Consider the following 23330-nt stretch of genomic DNA (forward strand, 5'->3'; position numbering starts at 1 on the left):
CCCCTGAATTGAACCGAGTGAGGGAGTTCAGGTAGCCCCCCCCCCCACACCCCCCACACCCCAAAAAAGTATTTGGGAAAAAAGTGAGCCAATTTTGCATGCACTATAACTTTTTAACGAGCTAGGTCGTACTGACATCTAGTTCATCGGGCAGTGCCCGACGGGCTGACCTGACATGTTAGTGGGTGTGTCGTTTTTTTTACCGGTTTGTGGGCCTGCTTTATGGTCTTGCTGGGCCGGGGGTTTACTGTTGTTCTTCCTGACATTAAAACCAGGGCACAAGTCGTAAAAAAAGAAGTGGGGGGACTCTCCAAGGTAGGCGTGGTCACAGGAAGTGACATCACGACAGGAAGTGACATCACGACAGGAAGTGACATCGAAGTGACATCACGACAGGAAGTGACATCACATGTAAGGCAGATCTATCATTTGCATATATTGCAACAAAAGTAGAATTAGTGTGTTGAAAAAAGCCGAAGAAAAGCACATACTAGAAACTACAATAGTGCTTATCAAAACTATAAAATTTATTACGCTACCTAGAACACGACATTTACATTTATTAACAAGTAGAATACACTGGACAAGCATGGAAGAGGGGTTTAAACCCCAGGTTTGCTGCTTCCAAAGTCAGCATTGTAACCATTGCATCACATTTCCCTTCCATAGTGGCTTGTTTGTCTGGGTGCTGCTGGTGGGCAGGATGACAACAAGGTCTTGTTTTACGTGGACCTACCTGGCAATATCCGAACACCCTATAACCAGGGCCAGTAGGATTATGCAGTAGGGTTGGCGAATTATGCAACAAGAAAACACAAATGATCTAACTTAATGGAGCATATTTTGTGATTAGCATTGGCTCATTATTTTGACATTTTTGCACGGTCTGTGCAAAGGTTTCACTTCACTTCATTAGTACGAGTTCCACTTCCAAATACAGTCATAAACAACTGAAAGGTGGCCGGTGAAGCTTTGCGAAGGACCAGCATTGGGCGGCAGCATGCATTGCAGAGTTTTTGTAACTCTTCATCCATTTAAACAAGGAACACTTTTTTTGTTAATATCTGCAGATTATGCAACAGACATGGATTATGTAGGAAACAAGGCAACGTCATAATCATGCACAAAACTCTGTGGGCGCAGATTGACATCATTCCAGCGACTCTGCCTATAACATGAAGTTTCTAGATGAAAGTGAGTGAATGTATTTTCGGCAGTAGTGGGAAATATGTGCATTAAGGTCAGTGATCGAGAGCGAGTGAGTATGTTTAATTAAAACAGAGAATATTTGGTGTGAGTGTTTGTGTGCTTGCGTGAGTGTGAGATGACCGTATTTCAGTGAGCCTGACTGTATTTGTGTGTATTCATTTGCCCCATGTCATGAAGGAGATCTCCAGCCAGCCCTAGTTTGAAAGCAGACTGCCTGGTGGGACATGTAGTTGCACTGTTTCCATCACACTTACAGATCTCTGAGCCATTACATGCTTAGTCATGGTGGTGGAAAAACCAGGACTGGCCAAAAGCTGCCACCGAACCTGGACTACTTGATAGCTCTACATGTGTGGATGCATACATGAGGACAAATGTGTCATTGAGTGAGGGGGACTGTAAGTGACAGAATCTGAAGTGCAAGTGAATGAGAATAAGGGGGCGAACATTTAGATTCGATTGGGTGCATTGTTATTTTTGCAAGTTGCTAGCGAGGGCGTTCGCCACCGTGAAATGGGACATCGTAATACTGAAGATGGGCATACCCCCACAAGTGTTAAGCGGAGACGGGATTTCTGAGCATTTTGCCGGGGCTTTGGGGGCAGCATTAACTCACCTAGCATCTGGTCCGGGGGACCCTGTAGAACTAAGAAGGCCCAATTGAGAGGAGTTCTGATCTGCCCCATCCCCTCGGGCGTTTAGAAGGTGGATGCAAGGGTCTTACACTAAGAACCAGAGTACTAAGGCCTCCACACTGTGAACGGTCACTAGACGTACTGGGGGCCTGGCGAGATGGGCAAGGACAAATATGTTCGCTCTTCTGCTTTTAATGCAATCACCCAGTACATACGTAGCGCCTCCCCACGCAGTGCATCACCAGGCAGACTGGACCTGATGGGGACAGCGACGGTGCTGGCGAGCCGCGCTGAAAATAGGCCAGTACACGGAAAAAAATTACACTAAATGTTGCCGTGCCGTGGGCAATGCAGGCACAAAGAACAGCAACATTTACACCTAACGGCTACTGTTCCTAAATTGCGGTGCTAAACAAAGGTATTCACCTCACAGACCCGGCGCGCCAGCGGTTAAATCCCGTAGTGGGTTTTAATCTCATTAAAAATAGTTCTGGCAGAAGTAGGGTCGGCTGCTTTTCCACCGAAGCCTGATTGCAACATGGGGTCCGTGAGTCACTGAACGTCGATTCCCCGAGTTAAGCAGAAGTATTGGAATAGCTCCAGTTTTGAGAACTGCACTCAAGTAGTACATGTGAATATGAAGTTATGTGCACACTTGTTCTACATTAACTGTTTATCGGGCGACATCTGTGTTCATTGGCACCAGGCGAGGCCGGGAGAGGGCACCAGGCGAGGCCGGGAGAGGGCACCAGGCGAGGCCGGGAGGGGGAACCAGGCGAGCCCGGGAGGGGGCACCAGGCGAGGCCGGGAAAGGGCAGCAGGCGAGGCCGGGACTGGAGATGGCAGCAGGCGAGGCCGGGAAGTCTGGTGCAGGAAGTGGAGGCAGGTCAGGCAGCAGGCAAAGGAGTCACTCGCTCCGAAAAAGCAAAGGAGCTAATTGAAGGAAAGCCCGAAAAATAAAGGGCATGTTGCGGGTGGGCGGGCCTGCCGAGTTGCAGACCCACCCATTCATTGGTTGAGGTCGGATCCTTCCTTGGCGTCTATTGGGTACCCTGCCAACGGTGCACCTGGTAGGTGCAGGGGCGTGGTGACCGGCGTGCTTGGACCCGGAAATGCTTTGTTTACTTTGTGCCTCCCATTTTGTAAGGTATGATGGACGCGGTTTTCATTTAGCAGGGTGGACGGCGTCCACCCTGAAAAACCCTCGGAAATAAGTGGGGGGATGCCGTCCACCCGCGTGGTACCCCGACTCGTGCCCTGATTAAAACGAACATTACCCGCAACATGCTTAAATCCACGCAATCTGCTTTGCAAAACACATATACAGCGTGTCTTAACGAGGTCAAAACTGCACCAGTTTGCCAACATGGGCCACATTTTCAGCTATCTAATTCATGAATGGTGGTCACTTATTTTAGTGGCCGGGCCTAATTGGTGTCCCAGTCGGAGCGTGAATGTATTTAGCATCTTTTTCCATTTCTGCATTCCACTTACATAAGAGCAACCACTTGGAAGGGCAGAGAAGAAAAATAAGGGTAAACAGAATTTAAAATGTAAGCAAGGACAATATGAGTGGACAACTCTTAGGGGGTCATAGTCACGGTTCAGGCTACAGAGAGCCTACTGAATCAGACCACAGACAAGTGGCTCTGCTGTAAATGTAAATGTGTTGGACTTGTAAAGCGCACAGCTGCCCGTAAGCGTCCCGGCGCTGAAGACCGCTGGGGAACCCGTCCTGGCTTTCCCTGTGAGATGGTCCCTTCTGGGTATCTCCAAGGTGAAACCAGGCATCGCCGGCGTCTGTGGGGGTCGTTGTAGAGATGAGGCAAGCTTAATGCCCAGAGTTGCCGAGTGTGATCCCTGGTTATAGTGCCAATATCGGCCCAGACCCAGACCTTTCTTCATACCACATACCCCTTCCACCAATAACCGACACAACACAAGTTTGATGGAGAAAGTTGTTGCAGCTTTATTAGCACATACATTATGCCAACATGTTGGGTTATCTTACGGGTGATCCAAGAGCAGGCCGCCCCTCGCGACCCGCCCACCTGATGAGCCATAACCCCCCGGGGTGTTAACCGTGGGGGCGTTGTCAGTTTTGAGGGAAGGTCTAACCCCTCCCCTCGGCGGACCTCTATTCCGCCCCTTGCTCACCCCCCCCCCCTCGGGGGGCGGAGCGTTGTGGCAACCCCCGGTTGCTCAGGTCTACAACCGCCCGAAGGACTAACGGGGCGCCGTCGGTCCTCCAGGATCCATCACAGCGTGGATCTCCCTGGAGGATAATTCTGCTCTCGCACCCACCGGTGCTCCTGTAGAGGGTACCCCTCTGTACCTTTCTGCATTGGATCGCCCTGTAACTCCGCCTGGAACACAAAAGACAGTAATATTAATTACAAACACCCCCCCCCACTTACTGCCCGAAAACAGGGTAAGCGGATGGGAGGGAAAAAACAGCAACGGGCAGCACCCGCTCGAGTTCAGGGAAAGGCGGGGGTCGCGCGAGCAGCAGCCAGGGACAAAGAGGGCGCTTGACCCCCGCCCCCAGGACTATATAGCCCTACAACCCCTCCCCCCTATGACCGAAAGTGACATACAGGGGGACCACTGGTCCCTCCAACCACTAGACCGCTCAGGGTCTGTGCCATCCTATGGCACTAAGGGTGGCCGCCCTCGTAGGTGGCCACCTTTGGTGTCCCGGGGCAGCCTATCATAGTGCCAATATCGGCCCAGACCCAGACCTTTCTTCATACCACATACCCCTTCCACCAATAACTGACACAACACAAGTTTGATGGAGAAAGTTGTTGCAGCTTTATTAGCACATACATTATGCCAACATGTTGGGTTATCTTACGGATGATCCAAGAGCAGGCCGCCCCTCGCGACCCGCCCACCTGATGAGCCATAACCCCCCGGGGTGTTAACCGCGGGGGCGTTGTCAGTTTTGAGGGAAGGTCTAACCCCTCCCCTCGGCGGACCTCTATTCCGCCCCTTGCTCACGCCCCCCCCCTCGGGGGGCGGAGCGTTGTGGCAACCCCCGGTTGCTCAGGTCTACAACCGCCCGAAGGACTAACGGGGCGCCGTCGGTCCTCCAGGATCCATCACAGCGTGGATCTCCCTGGAGGATAATTCTGCTCTCGCACCCACCGGTGCTCCTGTAGAGGGTACCCCTCTGTACCTTTCTGCATTGGATCGCCCTGTAACTCCGCCAAGGCTCTGGGTGTGGCCGCTGCCCCAGAGTCCCCCCCACCAACTAGCTTCCTCTTAGTACAAAAAACAGCAACGGGCAGCACCCGCTCGAGGTCAGGGAAAGGCGGGGGTCGCGCGAGCAGCAGCCAGGGACAAAGAGGGCACTTGACCCCCGCCCCCAGGACTATATAGCCCTACAACCCCTCCCCCCCATGACCGGAAGTGACATACAGGGGGACCACTGGTCCCTCCAACCAGTAGACCACTCAGGGTCTGTGCCATCCTATGGCACTAAGGGTGGCCGCCCTCGTAGGTGGCCACCTTTGGTGTCCCGGGGCAGCCTATCAGAGTAGGCACCGAGGCGAGAATTGTCGAGTCCGCTGACCCTGGTCCACGACCCTGCCGCGTCGGGAATTGAACCCTGATCCCGGCCCGTTCTCTGCCTCTAACCAGTGAGCCACACCACTCCAAGGGGAATCCGAAAACCACTTCATCAACGTGCAATGATTCCAAAAGGCCAAGAGCCAATCCAAATGGCAATTCCCGATTACATTATATTACCAAACTTGCTGGGTCAGCGCTCTGAAATCAAGTGTTAATGTGGTTAACACAAATCTTAATCAATACAGATGATGGGAGACCTCCAAAAGAGGAGTTGCGTAATAACAGCTACGGAAGCAAGTTCTTTCTGGCACCGTGAAGACACTGGCGACCATTTTGTCCCGAAAGATTTTAGAACAATTCACTGAAATCACCCAAAGTCACGTGACTAACATTAAAACCACCCTTTGCCCTAAAATACATCCATATCTTTTTTTAGCACAACAACAGTCTTAAAACATCGGGGGGGGGGGTCCATGTTTCAATGACAGGTCCTTCAGCCAATCCCGAGTCAGCCCCTGATTTGGATGTTGTTACAGCGAGTGCGATTCTCCAGAGCTTCTATCGTTTCCTGGATGACGATTTACTCCTGTAGCGTGATCACCTCTTGTATAAGGTGTTTCTGCTCCATGGATCTGCCATCTGCTCAGTCCTTCAGATGCAAAATCCCTCTCTAAACTCATGGACATTTTTCTTTTTATACCTCTTTACCCAGCTCCAACAGCTGTGCACTAAAGTCTTCCTTTAGGCCTAGGAACATTTGCTCCACAAAGTCCATCACCACTGGTAACTAGTCTACCAGAACTGCACATTAACTTAAGAATATAAGAATATGGCAACTTGAACATTCTTTAAAGACAGTTCAAAATGCCACTTTAGTAGCACAATCGCCTCTTTTGTAAAGGGATGAAGTTTAGAACATGAGGTGCAAATGCACTGAACTTCCCTCCAGAGGCCACTATATCTCAAACTTAAAGCACAAGGGTGAAATTTCATGCAGGATCAGTGAGTCACTGTACATAGCGGCCGATCAGCTGCAGGTGAATCTATGAAATACACAAACACTGCAGAATTGTAGTTACAGGTAACTTATTTCTTCTCAAGCATTGGCTCTTTCATAGAGATAGCAAGTCAATGTTATCTTTTAAACTAAGACTAATAATAAAAAAAGTAAATATACTCACCTAACCATAACAAGTTTCAAAAACAGCTTCTTCCATGGTAGTCACGCCAGCTACGTTCCTTTTCAGGCAACCGTGTTAGGTAAACACATTGCAATTATTCCATGTAGCAGCACTGCAAAGGCCACAAATAGGCTCTCCTGCAAAGTTGCAGTAGAGACCATGTTCATCGTGAAACATGCCATGAATCTTCCTCTAAGAGGGCAGTTGGCCTTCATGCGACTGTACTTTATACTGGCTAAACTCTCACTTAATGATTATTTTGGATGGTAGATGTGCTTTTGCCTGGGTGACCAAAGGACATAAAGAGCTGGACAAACAGCACATTGCCCTTGGCTAAGTAACTAGAGAATTTGTGTCAATGGCAAGCATTTACAAAGCAAAAGGCCCGCTATGATGCAGAAGGAAGAGTTGGAAAGAAAATACACAATATGAATGCTTTGCAGAGATGAAAATCTGATGGGACCATCGCCAAGAAATATGATTTTCTTGGAATATCCTTTATCGTTGTTTAAGCTCATTAAGGAGACCGAACTGTAAATGGGTTTCTTGCTCCTAACCAGATATCAGAAGTTCTAAGCTAGAAGAAGTGCTATCTTTTGTGATAGGAAATCCATACCTACCCAATGGATGAGCTCGGCAGATGCTTCCTCCAATGAGGCGGAACAGTGTGTAGTTCCCAAGACACTGAATGCAAGCGTATGGGAGGAATCACAAATATTTTGCATTGCCCTGTTTTTGACCTGCTAGAGGTACCTTTGAGGCCCATTGACAATGAGCTATTTAAAGAACCCATAAAAGAGGATGCTATTGAAGAAGATGTCGTTGATGGTACCAAATACAATGATCAATGAACGCACAAAAGGGGATGGATGGATTCTTGGCAATTCGTCTAACCACTGGCAATCACTGTGGGTAGCATTCCAACCTATTGTTCTTTTACCCACCATGCCACCTCAGTTTCGGCCCATCCATATGCACATCAGTCTTGGTCCTGCCGCAATAAGAGCAGTCCCGCCCAAACTGCCAGGTGAGCTAATCCCTCTCTGTGCCACGTGAACCAGCCTCCACCACAAAGACGGAGTTCTAATCAGTGCGAAAACCAGTCTTGGGTTGCTTGCATTCCAGTTCAGAGAACACCTGGTTTGGCAGTTCGGGATAGACTTCCTGTTAGAGAAGGACCAAAACTGATTTGTATATGGCTGGGTTTAATCTGAGGTGGCACAGTGGGCCAAACAACAATGGCTTGGAATGCTATCCAGAGTCATTGTCAGTGGTTAGCCAAATAGCAATCATTCCTCCCATCAGCTTTGGTGTGTTTGACCAACTACAAGCGTGACATAAAGGATACATTCCTTACCTTCGGTAACTCCTTATCTGGTAGAGACATGATATAGCTGCAGATTCCTTACCTTTGAATTTCCCAGGTGTCAGGCTGGAACCAGGAAGATTTTTCTTCGAGCAAAACCCTTGCGCGCAGTTAGGTGGCATCGGGTGGCTCAAAGTGACATCATTGGCATCGTCTCCACCGGTGTGACATCTGCGTTACCTATATAGGCACACTGACGTCAGCTACCTTTCATGACTTTCCACACCAGGAACACAGAGCCATGAATTGCACTGACATTGGTGTGTTTCTGAACATCCAGGGCCCTGAAAGGGAACAGCCCTGACCCTAAGAATCTGTCCACAGTGCAAAGAGGATGAGTGGGGTCATAAGGAATCTGCAGCTAGATCATGTCTCTACCAGATAAGGCGTTACCGAAGGTTAGTAACTTGTCCCTCTGATAGAGACATCTAGCCGCAGATTCCTTACTGCAGACAAGCTAAACCAGGAAGTCCTGCAGCACTGAGCAACCAAAAAGGCTGCCCCCACGCACTTGACTGTGCAGACAGTAGTGCTTAGTGAATGTGTGCAGAGACGTCCATTTTGCTGCCTGACAAATGTCGAGGCCTGGGACACCATGTTGCAATGCCATGGTAGCCTTAGCTCTGGTAGAATGAACCCTTAAGCCTTCAGCAGGGTGCTTTTTGGCCAGAGCGAAGCAGATTTTGATGCAAAGGATAAACCATGGAAACATAATCCTTTTCTGCACCACCCGACCCTTCTTCGTGCAAACGTACCCCACAAAGAGTTGGTAATCCACCAGGAACTCTTTTGTGCAGTCAAGAAAGAATGACAACGCTCTTTTTGGGTCCAGTCTGTGGAGCCGCTTCTCTTCTTCAGACAGATGCAGAGGAGCGTAGAAAGTGGGCAGAGTGGCAGATTGCCCAACATGGAATGGTGTAACCGCTTTTGTTAAGAAAGAGGCCCTCGTGCGAAACAACAACTTGTCAGGAAAGATAGTCAGGTAAGGAGGCGGAGGCTTAGATGACAGCCTGCAATTAACACACCCTTCTGAAATGTTATTGCCACTAAAAAGCCTGTTTTGATAGTAAGCAGCTGGAGCGGGAAGTTGTGCAAGGGTCTGAACTGAGCATACATTAGGAAGGTGAGAACCAAATTGAGGTCCCAATGAGGCCTCATGAAAGGGGCAAAAAGGCAGGCAGGGCTGAAAGGTATCCTTTGAGAGTGCCCAGAGCACAGCTTTTCTGGGCAAGGGACAGAATAAAGAGCAAGACATGAGAGAGGGAAGCAGAAAGAGGTTCAATTGATCTTTCTGTACAATGTTTTACAAATTTGTTCCACCGGCAGGCATACACGGTCTTGGTGGAGGGCCAACAAAATAACATTGCAAACTTGTGAGGAAGGTCGAATTCTATCTACTGCCATCGCTCAATATTTGCGCAAGAAGGAGTAGAGTTGACAGGTTCGGGTGGAGGGATCTTCTCTGTTGCTGCAAAAAAAGATCACCTCGAAGGGGCTGCCTGATCGGAGGATCAATGTTTACTTGGAGAAGCTCGGGATTCCAAACTATGCATGCCCAGTCTAGTCCTTAAGAATGATTTGGGCCCAGTCCCTCATGATCTTCTTGAGCCCTATGGGCAGGAGTGGTATGGGCGGAATGGCGGAAAGAAGTCCTGAGCTCCACTCGAGACGAAAAGAGTCTCCTAGTAAGAGCCACTGCTGAAAGACGTCCCACCACCTCCGGATGGAGACGACATTCATGCACCAACAGTGAAGTTCATCCGCCCTGGTGTTCAGAGAACCTGCCAGTTGTTGTAGCACCAGGGATATACCCGGCTTTTCGCAGGGCCTCTTGGCAAAGGGTCCATGACCCCACCCAGCCCTGTGTGTTGCAGTACCAGATGGAGGTGGTGTTGTCCGTGAACAGTTGAATCAGCATTCGCTTTATTGAAGGAAGAAAGGCTTTCAATGCCAAAGAAATCGCTTGGAGCTTCAGCAAGTTGATGTGGAGTCTGAATTCCGCCGCAGACCAGAGTCCTCTGATCTAAACCTCTCACAGATAGCCGCCCCATCCCAGGAGTGATGCATCTGTCACTACTGTCTGATCTGATTTGGAAAGGGAAAGGGGTTGCGGTTGGTCAGACTCCACTGCAGGTTCTGTGCAGTTCCCTCCGGGATCTGAACCATGTCGGAGAGATTCTCCTGATGGTGCGCCAACTGAAACTTCAGGTCCCACTGCAGAGCCCGCATATGACATCTGGCATGAGTCACAAGCATAATGAAGGAGGCCATCAGTCCCAGCAGCTTCAGAGTCATTCTCCCCAAAATCCAGGATAGAGGCTGAAACATGGGTATCATAGCCTGAATATCCTGTACTCGCCATTTGGGAGGATAAGCCGAAACTGCACTGTGTTCAGAATAGCTCAGATGAAATGGAGTGTCTGAGAGGGAGTTAGGTGTGACTTTGGCATGTTGATCGTGAACCCAGGCGAATGCAGGAGGCTTACCGTAGTCTGGAGGTGGGTGACGACAGCCTAAGGTGAGCCCGCTTTCAACAGCCAGTTGTCGAGATAGGGGAATACTGGCACCCCTGATATGCGCAGATGGGCTGTGACTACCGCCATCATCTTGGTGAACATCTGAGGGATGGTGGTAAGACCAAATGGGAGCACTGTTAACTGAAAGTGCTTGTGGACTATTGTAAACTACGGATAGCGTGGTAGGCAGGCACAATTGGAATGTGATAAGCTTCCTTCAGGTCCAAAGCTACCATCCAGTCTTCTGGGTCTAGGGCAGACAAGACCTGAGCCAGAATGAGCATCTTAAACTTTTCCTTTTTAAGGAAGTAGTTGAGGGCTTGGAAATCCAGGGTAGGCCTGTGTCCTTTTTTGGGACCAGAATTAGCAGGAATAACAACCACAGCCTACTTCAGGTGCCGAAACCCTCTCTTTGGATCCCTCGGCCCCCAGTCGTAACTGAAGCAAAGTCAGGTGATCCTCCATCAGCCGGTCATAAGTTGGAGGCATGGAGGGAGAGGTAGTCTTGAAAGGGAGAAGTAGCCCCTTATTCTATCTGAAGAACCCATCTGTCAACATGAAGTTTTGCCAGTGGTGGAGGAGATGGCTGATCCTGCCACTGAATGGTCGCCCATGTCCTTGAAGGGTTGGACTAGGAGGGTTTTGAGGATGAGGGGGAAGGGGACTGACTTGACCTCTGGCAGCCCAACCCATTGCATTGGAATGAGCCACGGCCGCGCAGACATTCCTGAACTTGTGGCTGGGGTATGGCTGGCACGGCTGAAAGTCCATTCCATAGCCATGAAAGAGGCGAAAGCAGACGGGGATGTGCAGCCACTGAGAGGCCCAAGAACTTGGCTGTAGCCGGTGAGTCCTTAAAGTGCTCTAGGGACATATCTGCTTCGCCTTCGACGGGTGCCATCAAAGGGCATGTCCATGAGAGAAGCCTGGACATACCCAGAAAAGCCAGAAGTTCAGAGACAGGCGTGGTGTCGAACAGCCACTGTTAATGACATCGCTCGCCCATGCAAGTCGGTTGTGTCAAGCTCACAACAAATGGTGAACTTTGCCACTCTCCCATCTGATACAGCTTAGGGAAGGATGGCCCGGGCCTCCTCCGGGACCTGTGGCAGCACTTGTGCAACCGTTTTCCACAGGGAGTGGAAATAATTGAACAGTAGACATGCGGTGTTTACCAACCGCAACGTGAGGCTGGTGGAAGAAAAGATTTACTCACCCCAACTATCCAGCCTCTTGGATTCCCTGTCAGGGTGTGCGGAAGGAAACATGCCTTTTGAGATAAAGGATTTGACCATCAAGCTCTCGGGGTAGGGTGGTTGGTTGGTGAGGAAATGTGGGTTGCCCGGTGCAGGGTGATGGCGGCAGGAGCCCCTGTACTGGGCTTGGACCAGGTTCCCAGATAGACCTCAGTCAAGGACTCATTGAATGGCAGAAGGGGTTCTTACTACCACCAAAGTAAGCTGGAGGTTCAAGACCTCAGCAGCCCTTCTCACCACCATAACAAAAAAACACAAATGCCCACACTCTCTTTGTTTATGAAACAATTGTTATATAGACCAAATGAAAAAATTCATTAAATCTGGTCGGGTACTTTTATTTATACCCGTCACTTATTTTTTTTTAGCAAAACTTTTTTTGAAACTTTCTTTTTTGGTAAAAGAAGAATACATATCTACAAACCACATAAATCACTTATTTACACATATATAACCATTACATTTTGGACAAAGCAAACATTACGAAAATTAAAAATAAAGCAAAAAACATCCAAATGACAATAGACATTACAATTTCCGTTTTTCACTATTTCCAAATCAATTCTTATTCAAAAATCATACAAAGCAACGTCAAATGACAAGAGCAACGAAACATATGCCTATTTTTCTATGACACTTGATGTGATATTTAGCTCTTGTAGATGTGCCGACGCGTTTCAGGTTTGGGTAACCAGTTCCCAAACCCTCATCAGGGCTTTGCTATTTGTCTGTATAGGATGCAAGAAAACAATAAAGTTTTATTGGCAACCTGTACGCCTCATGTCTACTATTTATTATTTATTGATTCATCAAAAATGTACCTGTATGTTTCTGATCAGGCGGGGGATATTTTCATGTATCTTACTGGGGGCGCGCTATTTAATGGGTCTCTGTCAATGCACCTTTGTTTCTAAAAAATAAAGCGCAAACCATGTCAGGGTACAAAATCAAGCACAACGTCTCGTAGCGTTCAAATTCTCATGTACCCAAGTTACATACCTCCATGTGCACCAAACGGCGCCGCTGGAGGAGGAGGATGAAGGCGTGGCTACGCCTTCATCCACCTCCTCCAGCGGTGCCGTTTGAACGCTACGAGACGTTGTGCTTGATTTTGTACCCTGGCATGGTTTGTGCAAAATATAGCCAATATAATATATACATAATGTGCAAATTGTAGCCAGCATGAAATGAAGATAAAAACAATTAATTTTTTTATAAATATATAAATATATGAATAAATATATAAATATTAAAACCGACATGCTTTTATCAAAGTCTTATTATGCAACATTCCTCATTTTGTCCTGATGTAATGTGGGATACGATTCATTGATATTAATTTCCTCTTAATTTTATAGAGACCTATATGTCCACAATAATTGGTGTATGTGTGTGGATAACCCGGAAATCCCAGAATTGAAACCTGCTTTTCACATTTTTAATAGGCCTACTGAATATCAAAAACTCATATTTGCTGCATTATTGCTGCTGTTAAAGTTGTTCTTAGAGTCAAATATAGCCCCAGTGGGCATTTATTACTCTTGTACCGATATGAATCAGTTCTGCTGTCAAATCCTAATGTGTAAAAACACTTATGCAATACATTTTTTTAAAATAAAACTATATAATAGTGCAAAATTAATTCATCCCTATTACCATAATGTTTTAATGCATCAACTATATCTATAGCAATTGCTGTCTAGTATTGATGCAACAAACCCCCCAAGAAAGTGAAGGTCCAAAAACAAATATTATAATTACATACATTTGTATATAAAATTCCCGAATTAAACTCTGTCAGTTAAATCATTCCTAATCAATATGAGCCCATATTGATATTGAGAACTTGAGTGAACCAGTCAAAAAACAAAGTGTTCATACTAGGCAGAAAGGACCCAAAAAGTTCAAAAGATTCTTTCTTAAAGTTGCTTGCTTAAAGACAGGTTTAGAAATCTTCGCTAGAATTGAGCCCTGCTGGGTGTTTGGTATCTAATTCGATTATGTATCGCGTCTCAAGGAGACAGAGTTTTGCTTCATGATTACCACCCCGCTTCATAGGACATACAGTGTCAATTACATAATATTGTAACAGAGTGGGGTTACTGTTGTGAGACTGTTCAAAATGCCTAGCAGCGGGATAGGTTTGATCCTTTCCAGTAATTGCTCTAATGTGCTGGAGTATCCGTTTGTGGGCTGGCAGTTTTGTACTACCGATGTATCTAAGCCCACATGGACACTCCAGCACATAAATAGCAAAGTCAGTCCTGCAAGTCAATCTTTTGTTAATCATGATGGACTCTGAGTGAAAAGGACTGGTGTGTTGGGTTTTATTACTGCCTGGTCACAGAGTCTACATGAATATAGTATGATTAGGAAAAGGTCATCTAAAAGGGACTGCAAGGAGGAAGTCGAATCTTCCAACTTAATGAGTCTCTTCACATATCTTACTAATGCACTGCATAATATTGGTAACACTGTAATTTGCCTTTTTGTGTTGTTTGCACTCTTAGTTCAAAATTGGATTCGGATATAGTTGCACTATGCTACACTTGTATGTTTGCTACCTCATACTATGTACTAAACGTGTATCTATTCGACCTCATATAATGTAAAGCGCTCTGATACCCAAGGGTCTTGTTCGCGCTATACAAAACGTTTAAATAAATAAATAAATAAATACATTGATTGATCTGTGACATCCATGTTCCTTGAGTAACTACTTCAGGATTATTGCTCACCAGACTATTGCCCATTGATTGTGATCTTCTAAAAGTAAGAGCAGGTTTATTCGATACCAAACCTCCAATTATAGGGTCCCCTTGTACCAAGTTCCAATTGAGAGTAAAACTCCTCCGCAATTCCTGATGTTGTCTGCTAAAGGTGAGAATTTTATTCTAGTTTGGACATCAGATTTATTAACAACTAGACTCTCCCTTTGTGATTTAGGTATCAGTGCCTCACTCCTGGTTAAAGACATAGGGGCCGATTAGGATGGCGGACGGACTTGCGTCCGTCCGCCACCCTTGAGGAGGAGGGAACGTCCGCAGGGGCTGCGGCGTTCCCTCCGTGCTGATTAGGATGTGACCGCCAGGGTTGCGGTCACATCCTCTATTTTTAACATTGCGGCGGGTGGAGCTTCAAGCTGCACCCGCCGCAATGTTAAAAATGCACGCATTGCATTTGCATGCAGTAAGAGGCAGGCACCGCGCGGTGCCTGCCGCTTTCTGCATGCAAATGCAGGGGGGTACCATAGGTACCCCCCATGTGCACCCCCCACCCCCCCTTCACCTAGGGGGCCCGCAACGGGCCCCCGCAGTGAAGTTCCGTATGCTTTTCCACGGCGGAAAACCCGCCGCGGAAAAGCATACTTTACAGGCCATCCTAATATGGTGGACGGTGTCTGACAGACACCATCACCATATTAGAGCTTTTCCGCCGCGGTTGTAAGCCAGCCGCGGCGGAAAAGCTGCGGACGGAAACCAGGACCCACCAGCCATCCTAATGTGGCGGTGGGTCTTTGGTCAGTCCGCTGCGGTTTTTCCGCATCCTCTGGGCCGGCGGTGCCTTCCGCCGGCCCCGAGGATGCGGAAAAACCGCGATCCTAATGACCCCCTTAGTCTTGTCTATTGCTTCGTCTATAATAACGAGGGCATATCCTCTTGCCAAGAAGCGTCTCTTTCTAGCCTGTTGGGCAATCTGGCACTCCACGTCCGAGCTGCAAATGCGTCTGATACGCAGCATCTCCCCAAACGGGATGCTGCGAATCAGATGCTGCGAATGGTGACTCGACGCGTGTAGTACCGTGTTGCCCGCTGTGGACTTTCTGTATAGTCCGGTTGCCAAAGTGTTACTCTCTATGTACACCTCTACATCAAGTAAACAAACTGTCTGTGTACTAACTGTAAATGTAAAATTCAAATTTAAACAGTTATTATTCAACTTTTCAACAAATTGCATGGCACTCGTCTCGGAGCCTCCCCAAATAAAGAATAGATCATCAATGAATCTTAAGTAGATCACAACATGATCCTCCATAATTTTCTTGTGCTCTCCCCTCAGGACCTGCTCCTCCCACAGTCCCATGTGAAGACAAGAGTAACTGGGGGAGAAGCAGGCCCCCATTGCCACACCTCTCACCTGGTGATAGATCTGATTGTTGAACAGAAAATAATTCTGTTCGAGGCATTCTTTTATCATGGCCAATAACATTTTGTTATGGGGCGCACAATTCATAGGTCTCAAATTCAGAAAGTGCTCTACTGCTCTTATGCCATCATTATGTCTTATTGAGGTGTACAAATAAGTCACATCCAATGTCATTAATAACATGTCTGAACACCAATCTATTTTCTCAATCTTTCTCAAAAAGTCGGAAATCTATACGTAACCAGTCTATACACAAGTATTCCGCATGAATTGGGAATTCAGGCGTGCAGACATTTTCTTGGAGAAAGATCACTAACATATCTGTTACACACAGAAATGTTATTGGACATGATGCTTACTTGCCTCACTAACAATTTTTTTCTTTTCAATAATGTGACTTACCGTCAAGTACTTTGGACAGCAATGGGAACCTGCTTCGCCCCCAGCCTGGCGTGTCTTTACCTAGGCTGGTGGGAGGAGCAGGTGATCCAGGTCCTTGGTCTGTTTAAAAAAAATGTAAAGTTCTGGTCAAGATATATCGACGACATTTTCTGTGTATGGGAGGGCACACTGAGTGAAGCAGATGAGTTTGTTACACACTGAATAAGAACAACTTGAATCTATCCTTCACAAGCCAAATAAACCCGACAAAGATGGAATTTTTTGATGTGATGTTACAAGTTTGCAAAGGGAAACTTGAAACTAGTCTGCACCGTAAAAGTACTGCTGGAAATAGCATGATGCACGCTCGAAGTTTCCACGCTAAAAGCGTAGTCCAGAGTATACCGTATGGAGAGCTTTTGCGGGGAAATAGAAATTGTAGTATTCCAGAAAGTTATGAAACAGAAAAAATTGTCATGACCAAACGATTCAGGGAGAGAGGCTATAGTGAAGCATGCATAAAAGCAGCATGTAAATGTAATTTGCACTTGTATAGCACCTATCACCCAGGGGTCTCTAAGCGCTGTACGAATACCGCTGTGGAACCCTTCCTGGCCTGTTCCTGTGAGGTTCCCACTCCTGGGCACCCCCAAGGTGAAGCCAGGCATCCTAGCGTTGTTAGGGCCGGTGTGGAGATTAAGCAAGCTATTGCCCAGAGTTGCAGAGTGGAACCCATGATTAGAGTAGGCACCGAGGCGAGAATTATCGGGTCCGAGGACATTGAGCCCAAGACCCAGCCATGACGGGGATTGAACCCTGGTCCCGGGCTTGACCTCTGCCTCAGGGTCTGCCGCTCTAATCGGTGAGCCACACTTCTCCACAAGGCAGATATGTAGAATCCGAGATGATCTAATAAAATTCAAAGAGAAACCATTAGAAAAAGTTGAAATTGATAAGATTAGATTTATCACCAACTTTAGTAACAAATGGTTTGATCAGAGAAAATGTTTAGCTAAACCTTGGAGTATATTACAAACAGATTCGGATCTAGAAAAATGCATTGGGGATTTCCCGCAGATTACATACAGAAAGGCACAATCTTTCAAAGATTAAATGTGTCCTGCGTTGCTTCCAAAAATTAGCAAGAAATGAACTGGAGCTGTACAGGGTTTCTTTGTATGTGGCAGGTGCAAGGCCTGTAAATACAGCTCCAGTTGTAAGTCAATAAAATTATCTGTGGAATGTAGCGCGTTCAGGATTACCAAACATCTATCTTGTGAGAGTATGCAGTGTATGTCCTCAGATGTCCATGCAACAAGTACTACATTGGTAGTACTATACACAAGGCCAAAAAAAAGAGTCTTGGAACATCTGAGGGATATCACATACCATGACAAGCAATATCCAATTGCGGGTAATTTTTTCACTGAACATATGCAAAATACCCGCCTTTTGTCATTTGTCGTTTTGGATTGTATTCCAAAATGGGAAAGAGGAGGTGATAGGCTTAAGGAACTGCGAAGATTGGAATCCAAAATGATAATTAAATATCGAACATTGCAACCATCTGGCCATAATGCAGATGAGGCACTAGCCGTACATTTGGGTTAATGTCATCAATAACTGACTGTCTTTTTAAATGAAATAGAAACTGAACTAAATATTTTAGCTGATTTACTTTTTTAATCCAATATTTGTGTGTGCCTATTATCATCACCTTGGTGTGAGGCAGGCTCCGTGCCTCCTCAGCTTCACCTGCTTCCAGGGGCAGCCTCAGGTGCAGAGGGTACAGTTCTTTAGCCGCAGACAGGCGCCGCCATCTTGTGGAGGTCGCTCTGCTTCCTTTGGTCGTGTTGCCTCCTGCGCCCTTTATGCCCTGCTCTCCAGTTTTCTCTCTGCCACAGTGTGCCCCCTCACTTCAGGGGGACTTGGAATATGTGTGGGGTCCGGTTCAGCCCTCGGTGGGGGTCAGGATGGACCGTAATGGCGGTCGGCTGGGCAGAGCTCTGGAGTTTTGTTGCTTACTCCATCTCCGCCAGGCCACGCCTCCTGCTCAAACGTGCCTTATGTTGTACATTGAGATGAAGTATATGATGCCATAGGCAGTGGTGCAAAAATGTGCATTGTGTTGTACATTGGAAAGTATTATGAAGTCATTACTATTGGCTTTGACATGGCCTCCGGTCATCCTGAATTCCGACTCTGCCTTGCTTAAGCTTTTTTGTGCGCAAAGGCAGGCCCCCCAGAGTGCTCAAGTTGTTTGGGTTATTCATGGTTACTTTGTTTTTTGGAGAGGAGATTGTTGAATGTACCCTCAAAGGCTTTTGTAAGCTTCGTTAAGATGATGGCTGGAACATGTGAGAATATAGAGGGAATGTGGGAACTCTTTTTGCCCTGGAATGCTTGCATGGAAGGTGGCCAATTCCAGTAAGTTTCCTTGGTGCTGAAGGAAAGACTCTTGAACCTTCTAGTGTGTTTTAGGACTATAAGGATGAGGGTTGTTGGCCTGGGGGCATGGCCAGTACGGACAACATGGCGAACGTGTTCTAAGACCTCTCCACCACTAATCCCCATTATCAGTTATAATTCTCCGTATTTACCAGGCATCCGCAGCGAAGTGCCAAAGGGGAGTACAGGGAAAGCCCTCCGGACACCTGGGGAGCAGTGACTACGCTGAAACTGCAGCTGGGCAGCAGTCAAGAATAGGTGATGGGCACGGCCCTGGGCCAGAGGGGTCACTGTGCTGAGGGGGGGAGGAGCCCTTTGCTTTTTCCCCTCGACGCGGACTGGAGTGGAAACCGAGGCGGCAACGCTGACCGGAGGGGGCCAGAGCAAGTGACGCTGCCATTGGAGGTACCGGCCGGGGTTCTGGGAGTGGCCTGTGCTTGGGCCCGCCTTTGGACCTGTTGTGGAGATGGCGGAAAAGTACCCAGCTCTGGGTAGGGCCCAGAGTGGAGGATGCCGTGGTCTGCATTGCTCACTCGCTGAGGACACTGCGGGGCTGCGCTGGCCGGGCAACGTTGACTGGGTAATTTTGGTTGCCGCCACAGCTCGCATTTGGCCAGGGCAGGCTGAGGGCCGTCACTGCTGAAACTGCTGCTGTACGGGGGCTAATGAGAAGTGCTGGGCCTCGGCTGGGGGCGGCCCTGGGCCCTTGGGTCTGATGTGCTGGGATTCGGCCACCACACACAAGTGAGTGGGTGGAGGAGCTCATCATCCTCCCCCCCGGTGCGGACTGAGGCAGAGTTCGAGGCTGCGGCGCTGCCCAGAGTGGCCAGAAGCGAGTGATGCCGCCATTGGCGAGGTCCCAGGAGGGGCTCTCCCTTGGACCAGTGGTAGTGACAGTGAAAGAGAGGCCTGCTCTGGGTGAGACACAGCATGGAGGACGCCAGGATCTTCATCACTCGCTCACTGGGAGCACTGGCAGAGCAGCACTGACCGGACAACAAGAGCTGAGGCCTACTTCGGTCACCACTGCGACTCGCTTGTGGAGTGGGCATGCTGAAGGTCGAGTAGGCAAAACAAAGAGGAGCACCTAGGGAGGGGTCATGGGACACAGCACAATGCCTTTAAAGTAGTCCTGGAGGGGTTGCCTAAACGGATGGGAGTGGGATCTGGCTGGGACACGGGCGGATTGAAGGAGGTACTGGGAGCAACGAGTTGGGCCTTCCTCCTGCTGTGATGGTGATGCAGAGGTATGAACCATAAGAGGGGCATATGCATGGGCTCATGGACACTTGTGCGCTGCGAATGGACTGAAAAGTATGGTTGCAATCTGGGGCATGAGCGGTGAGCACACAGGCGTATGGGAGAACACACTGGTGAGCAGGGGCGGCAAGTCACAAACCAGAGAAGTGGTGGGAAAGGCCAGTCATTAACTGTAATAATCAATCTGGTGGCACACATCCATATCGTGGAAGGAAGGCAAGCACCGGAGCTGCATCTGTGTGCAAGTGGAGAGGGGTCACTGTTGATGGCCATTACTGAGAGGGAGAAGAATTAAAACAACTAGGGCCTGTCCTTGGCACAAGTCCGATGATCGAGATCCTGGGGTGCTGAGAAGTGAGCCAACCACTGATTTGTGACTGAGGCAGAAAAAAAAGGGGTCATAGCTGTGGGATGCCAGACTACAGCAGTAAGGTATGATGGACACAGATCAAGGTTGCTGCTCGGTTTGGTAGGGGGCGAGGAGAGCACCTCTCACAGCCGGTACCTGGCCCGGTCCTGTTGAAGGTTTGAGGCAGCTGGAGCATACGGAGACCTCTGCTGGACAGATGGGTCGTACCAGGGGAGCCGTTCGAGGGTCTCCTCGCAACACACTGGTTTGGCAGAAATGAACCTAGCACAATCGCTAACACAACAAGACCCGCCGAAGGATCAGCTAGATGCCATTTTGGCTGCTATAGAGTGCTCTAGAGAGTCAGTGGAAGCTGAAATCCGACAAAGTTGTGCTAGACCTGAGACTGATACATGCAGATCATCGGAAACTGACAGACAGAGTTACCATTGTCGAGCAGGATGTCACAGAACTGAAACCTGCAGCTGAGTTTGTGGAAAAACAACAAAATGCGCATGAAGCCAGGATTCGGCAGCTGGAGCTGCAGAGGGCCGTTCCAGAAGCAACAATATCCGTCTAATTGGGCTGTCGGAAGGAACGGAAGGCCAGGATGCTGTGGCCTTCCTTGAATGCTGGTTTAAGGATATACTGCCCCCACTGCATTCTCTTCCTTCTTCACTATAGAACGAGCGCTTCGTATCCCTGGCCGCAGACCGGCACCGGGCAGTTGAGCGCGCCCCCTTATATTTAAGTTGCTACATTTCAAGGACCGTGATATGATCCGGCGGAAGACCAGCATGATGCCGGAGATTAAATTTGAGTGTGAATGTCCTCCTTTTCCCAGATTACACTCTAACGGTACAGAGCCAAAAAGGATCAATTTTTCATGTCAATCAGAAACTCAGACAGCTAGACATTACATACTTGCTGTTCTTTCCTGCAAGGCTTTGAGTGGCCTCTGAGGGGAAGTCGAGGTTCTTTGATACGCCCCAGGATGAATGGGACTGGCTAGAGGTAACGGGACGGTTCACAGGGCCAAGGGCAACAGGCGGCAAGAATAAGGTGACAGATGGCATCAGAGATCGCCGCCGAGGGTCCAGGCCGCGGCGCCAGGTCCTGTCGGTGGTGCCCAATCTTGAATTGATCAGACAGGAACAGCAGGCGGCGTTTCGAGTGGCAGAGAAAATGGTGGCGGCTGTTGAGACTAATGGCAAAGAAGGGACTCCAGTCCACACATCAGAAGATAAAGGCACATCAGTGGCTGGTCGATCGGATGTCGTGTCTTTGCGGATGCCGGATGAGACTCCGGAGACCTCGGATGCTATTGTATAGAGGCTGAGACTTCGATACTGACTTTAAAAGCTAGATGCAGAACGGTTTCCTAGTACTCTCCAACATTGCCCTGCCTAATGTAAGGTGGGGATAGTATGATTGTATGGGCACACTGAGTTACAAACAATGTTGGTGGCCGTCCTCACGGAGATGTATAATTAAATGCTTGGATCGGAGCTAACTGGGGATCTCAGGGGGTGCAGGTTTAGAGTGGCCTTACAGCCCCTAATACCTTTCTTTCTAAAGGTAACCAGTTAATTTGTATTGACAGACTGTTTTTTCATCAGGGTTTGGGTAGTTTCTATATTTCCATTTATGATTGTTGGATAGGTTTATTTCTATTTTTTTAGATGCAATATTAGATTTTCTTATGGGAGGGCTGGGCGGAGGGTGATGCTGTTTCGCCAATTCACATATGCAGCTACATACATGGGCCAGGCTGCACTAATTGTTCACTTAAGGCACTGTAATGACTGACCACACTATACTTACTCGGAATGTGAGGAGTCTCCATATTCCATCTCGTAGGTATGCGGTTTATTCTTACATCAAGTGACATAATGTACGCATTGCCCTATTACAGGAAACCCACCTAAACAAAGTCGAAACGACCCGGCTGCAAAGAAAATGGCGGGGAAGGGTATATGCCACTGACCACTCTGCTTGTTCATGGGGTCCTCATCTGGGTCTGCCCAGGCACACTATTCGCGGCAGAAGAGTTCCTTGTCGACAAGGACAGCAGATATGTTTTTTTGAAGGGTCGTTTAGATGGGCGCCATGTACTACTGGGCAATGTGTACACCTCGAATGTAGATCAAGGGCATTTTCTTAACTCACTCTCTCTGGAGCTGGCGAAATGGTGTGTAATCCCGTGGCTGATTGGTGGGGATTTTAAGTGACTTGGGCACAAGTCTGGATAGATCGTTTCCACCGTTTAGGTGTACGTCTGCTTCAGCTAAGCAAGGGGGGGACCTTGTTGACATCTGGAGGTATCGGAATCCTGTAGGGACAATATATTCATTTTAATCAGCACCCCATAATTTGCATGTAAGACTGGACAGGTTCCTGTGTTCACCCCCTCTACTTCCCTACATGAAGGGCTCGGACTATTGGGGCCATATGGACTCTGACCACAACCTGCACTACATTATACTGGCATGGGAGGATGGAACACCTGCTATCCCCACATAGAAGAGCCCTTATTTCGGTAATCCATGGGGGAGGCCATGCATGATTATTTTACTCTTAATGTGGGGTCTGCCTCGTCCACTATGGTTGAGTGGGATGCCAAGTCAAAGATTTTATTTTTGTAACGGTACTCTTTTGAGGACCACAAAATTTGATAAAAAATATAAGCATTTACATTCCATAAAAATTAATACATATTCAGTGAAGTTTTCAAAAACTTAAAAATTCTGTAGCAAACATATTCATTAGGTGGGTTTTTACATAGTGATAAGAAATCTTTTGTATTAACAATCCTACAGGACCGATAAATGGGCTCAAGACACATTAACCTGGCATTAACAATTATGGTGTTTGGATATATAAAAAGAAGATGTTCTAAATTCTGTTTCCCCCCCTGACAAAGAGTGCATAGCTCGACATTATCTGATCTCCAGTGAGAACTAAATGTTAATACAGGAAGTATGCCCAAACGCAGCATCATGATTGC

Source organism: Lissotriton helveticus, chromosome 5_1 (genome assembly GCF_964261635.1).
Source record: "Lissotriton helveticus chromosome 5_1, aLisHel1.1, whole genome shotgun sequence".
In the NCBI taxonomy this organism is placed as follows: Eukaryota; Metazoa; Chordata; class Amphibia; order Caudata; family Salamandridae; genus Lissotriton; species Lissotriton helveticus.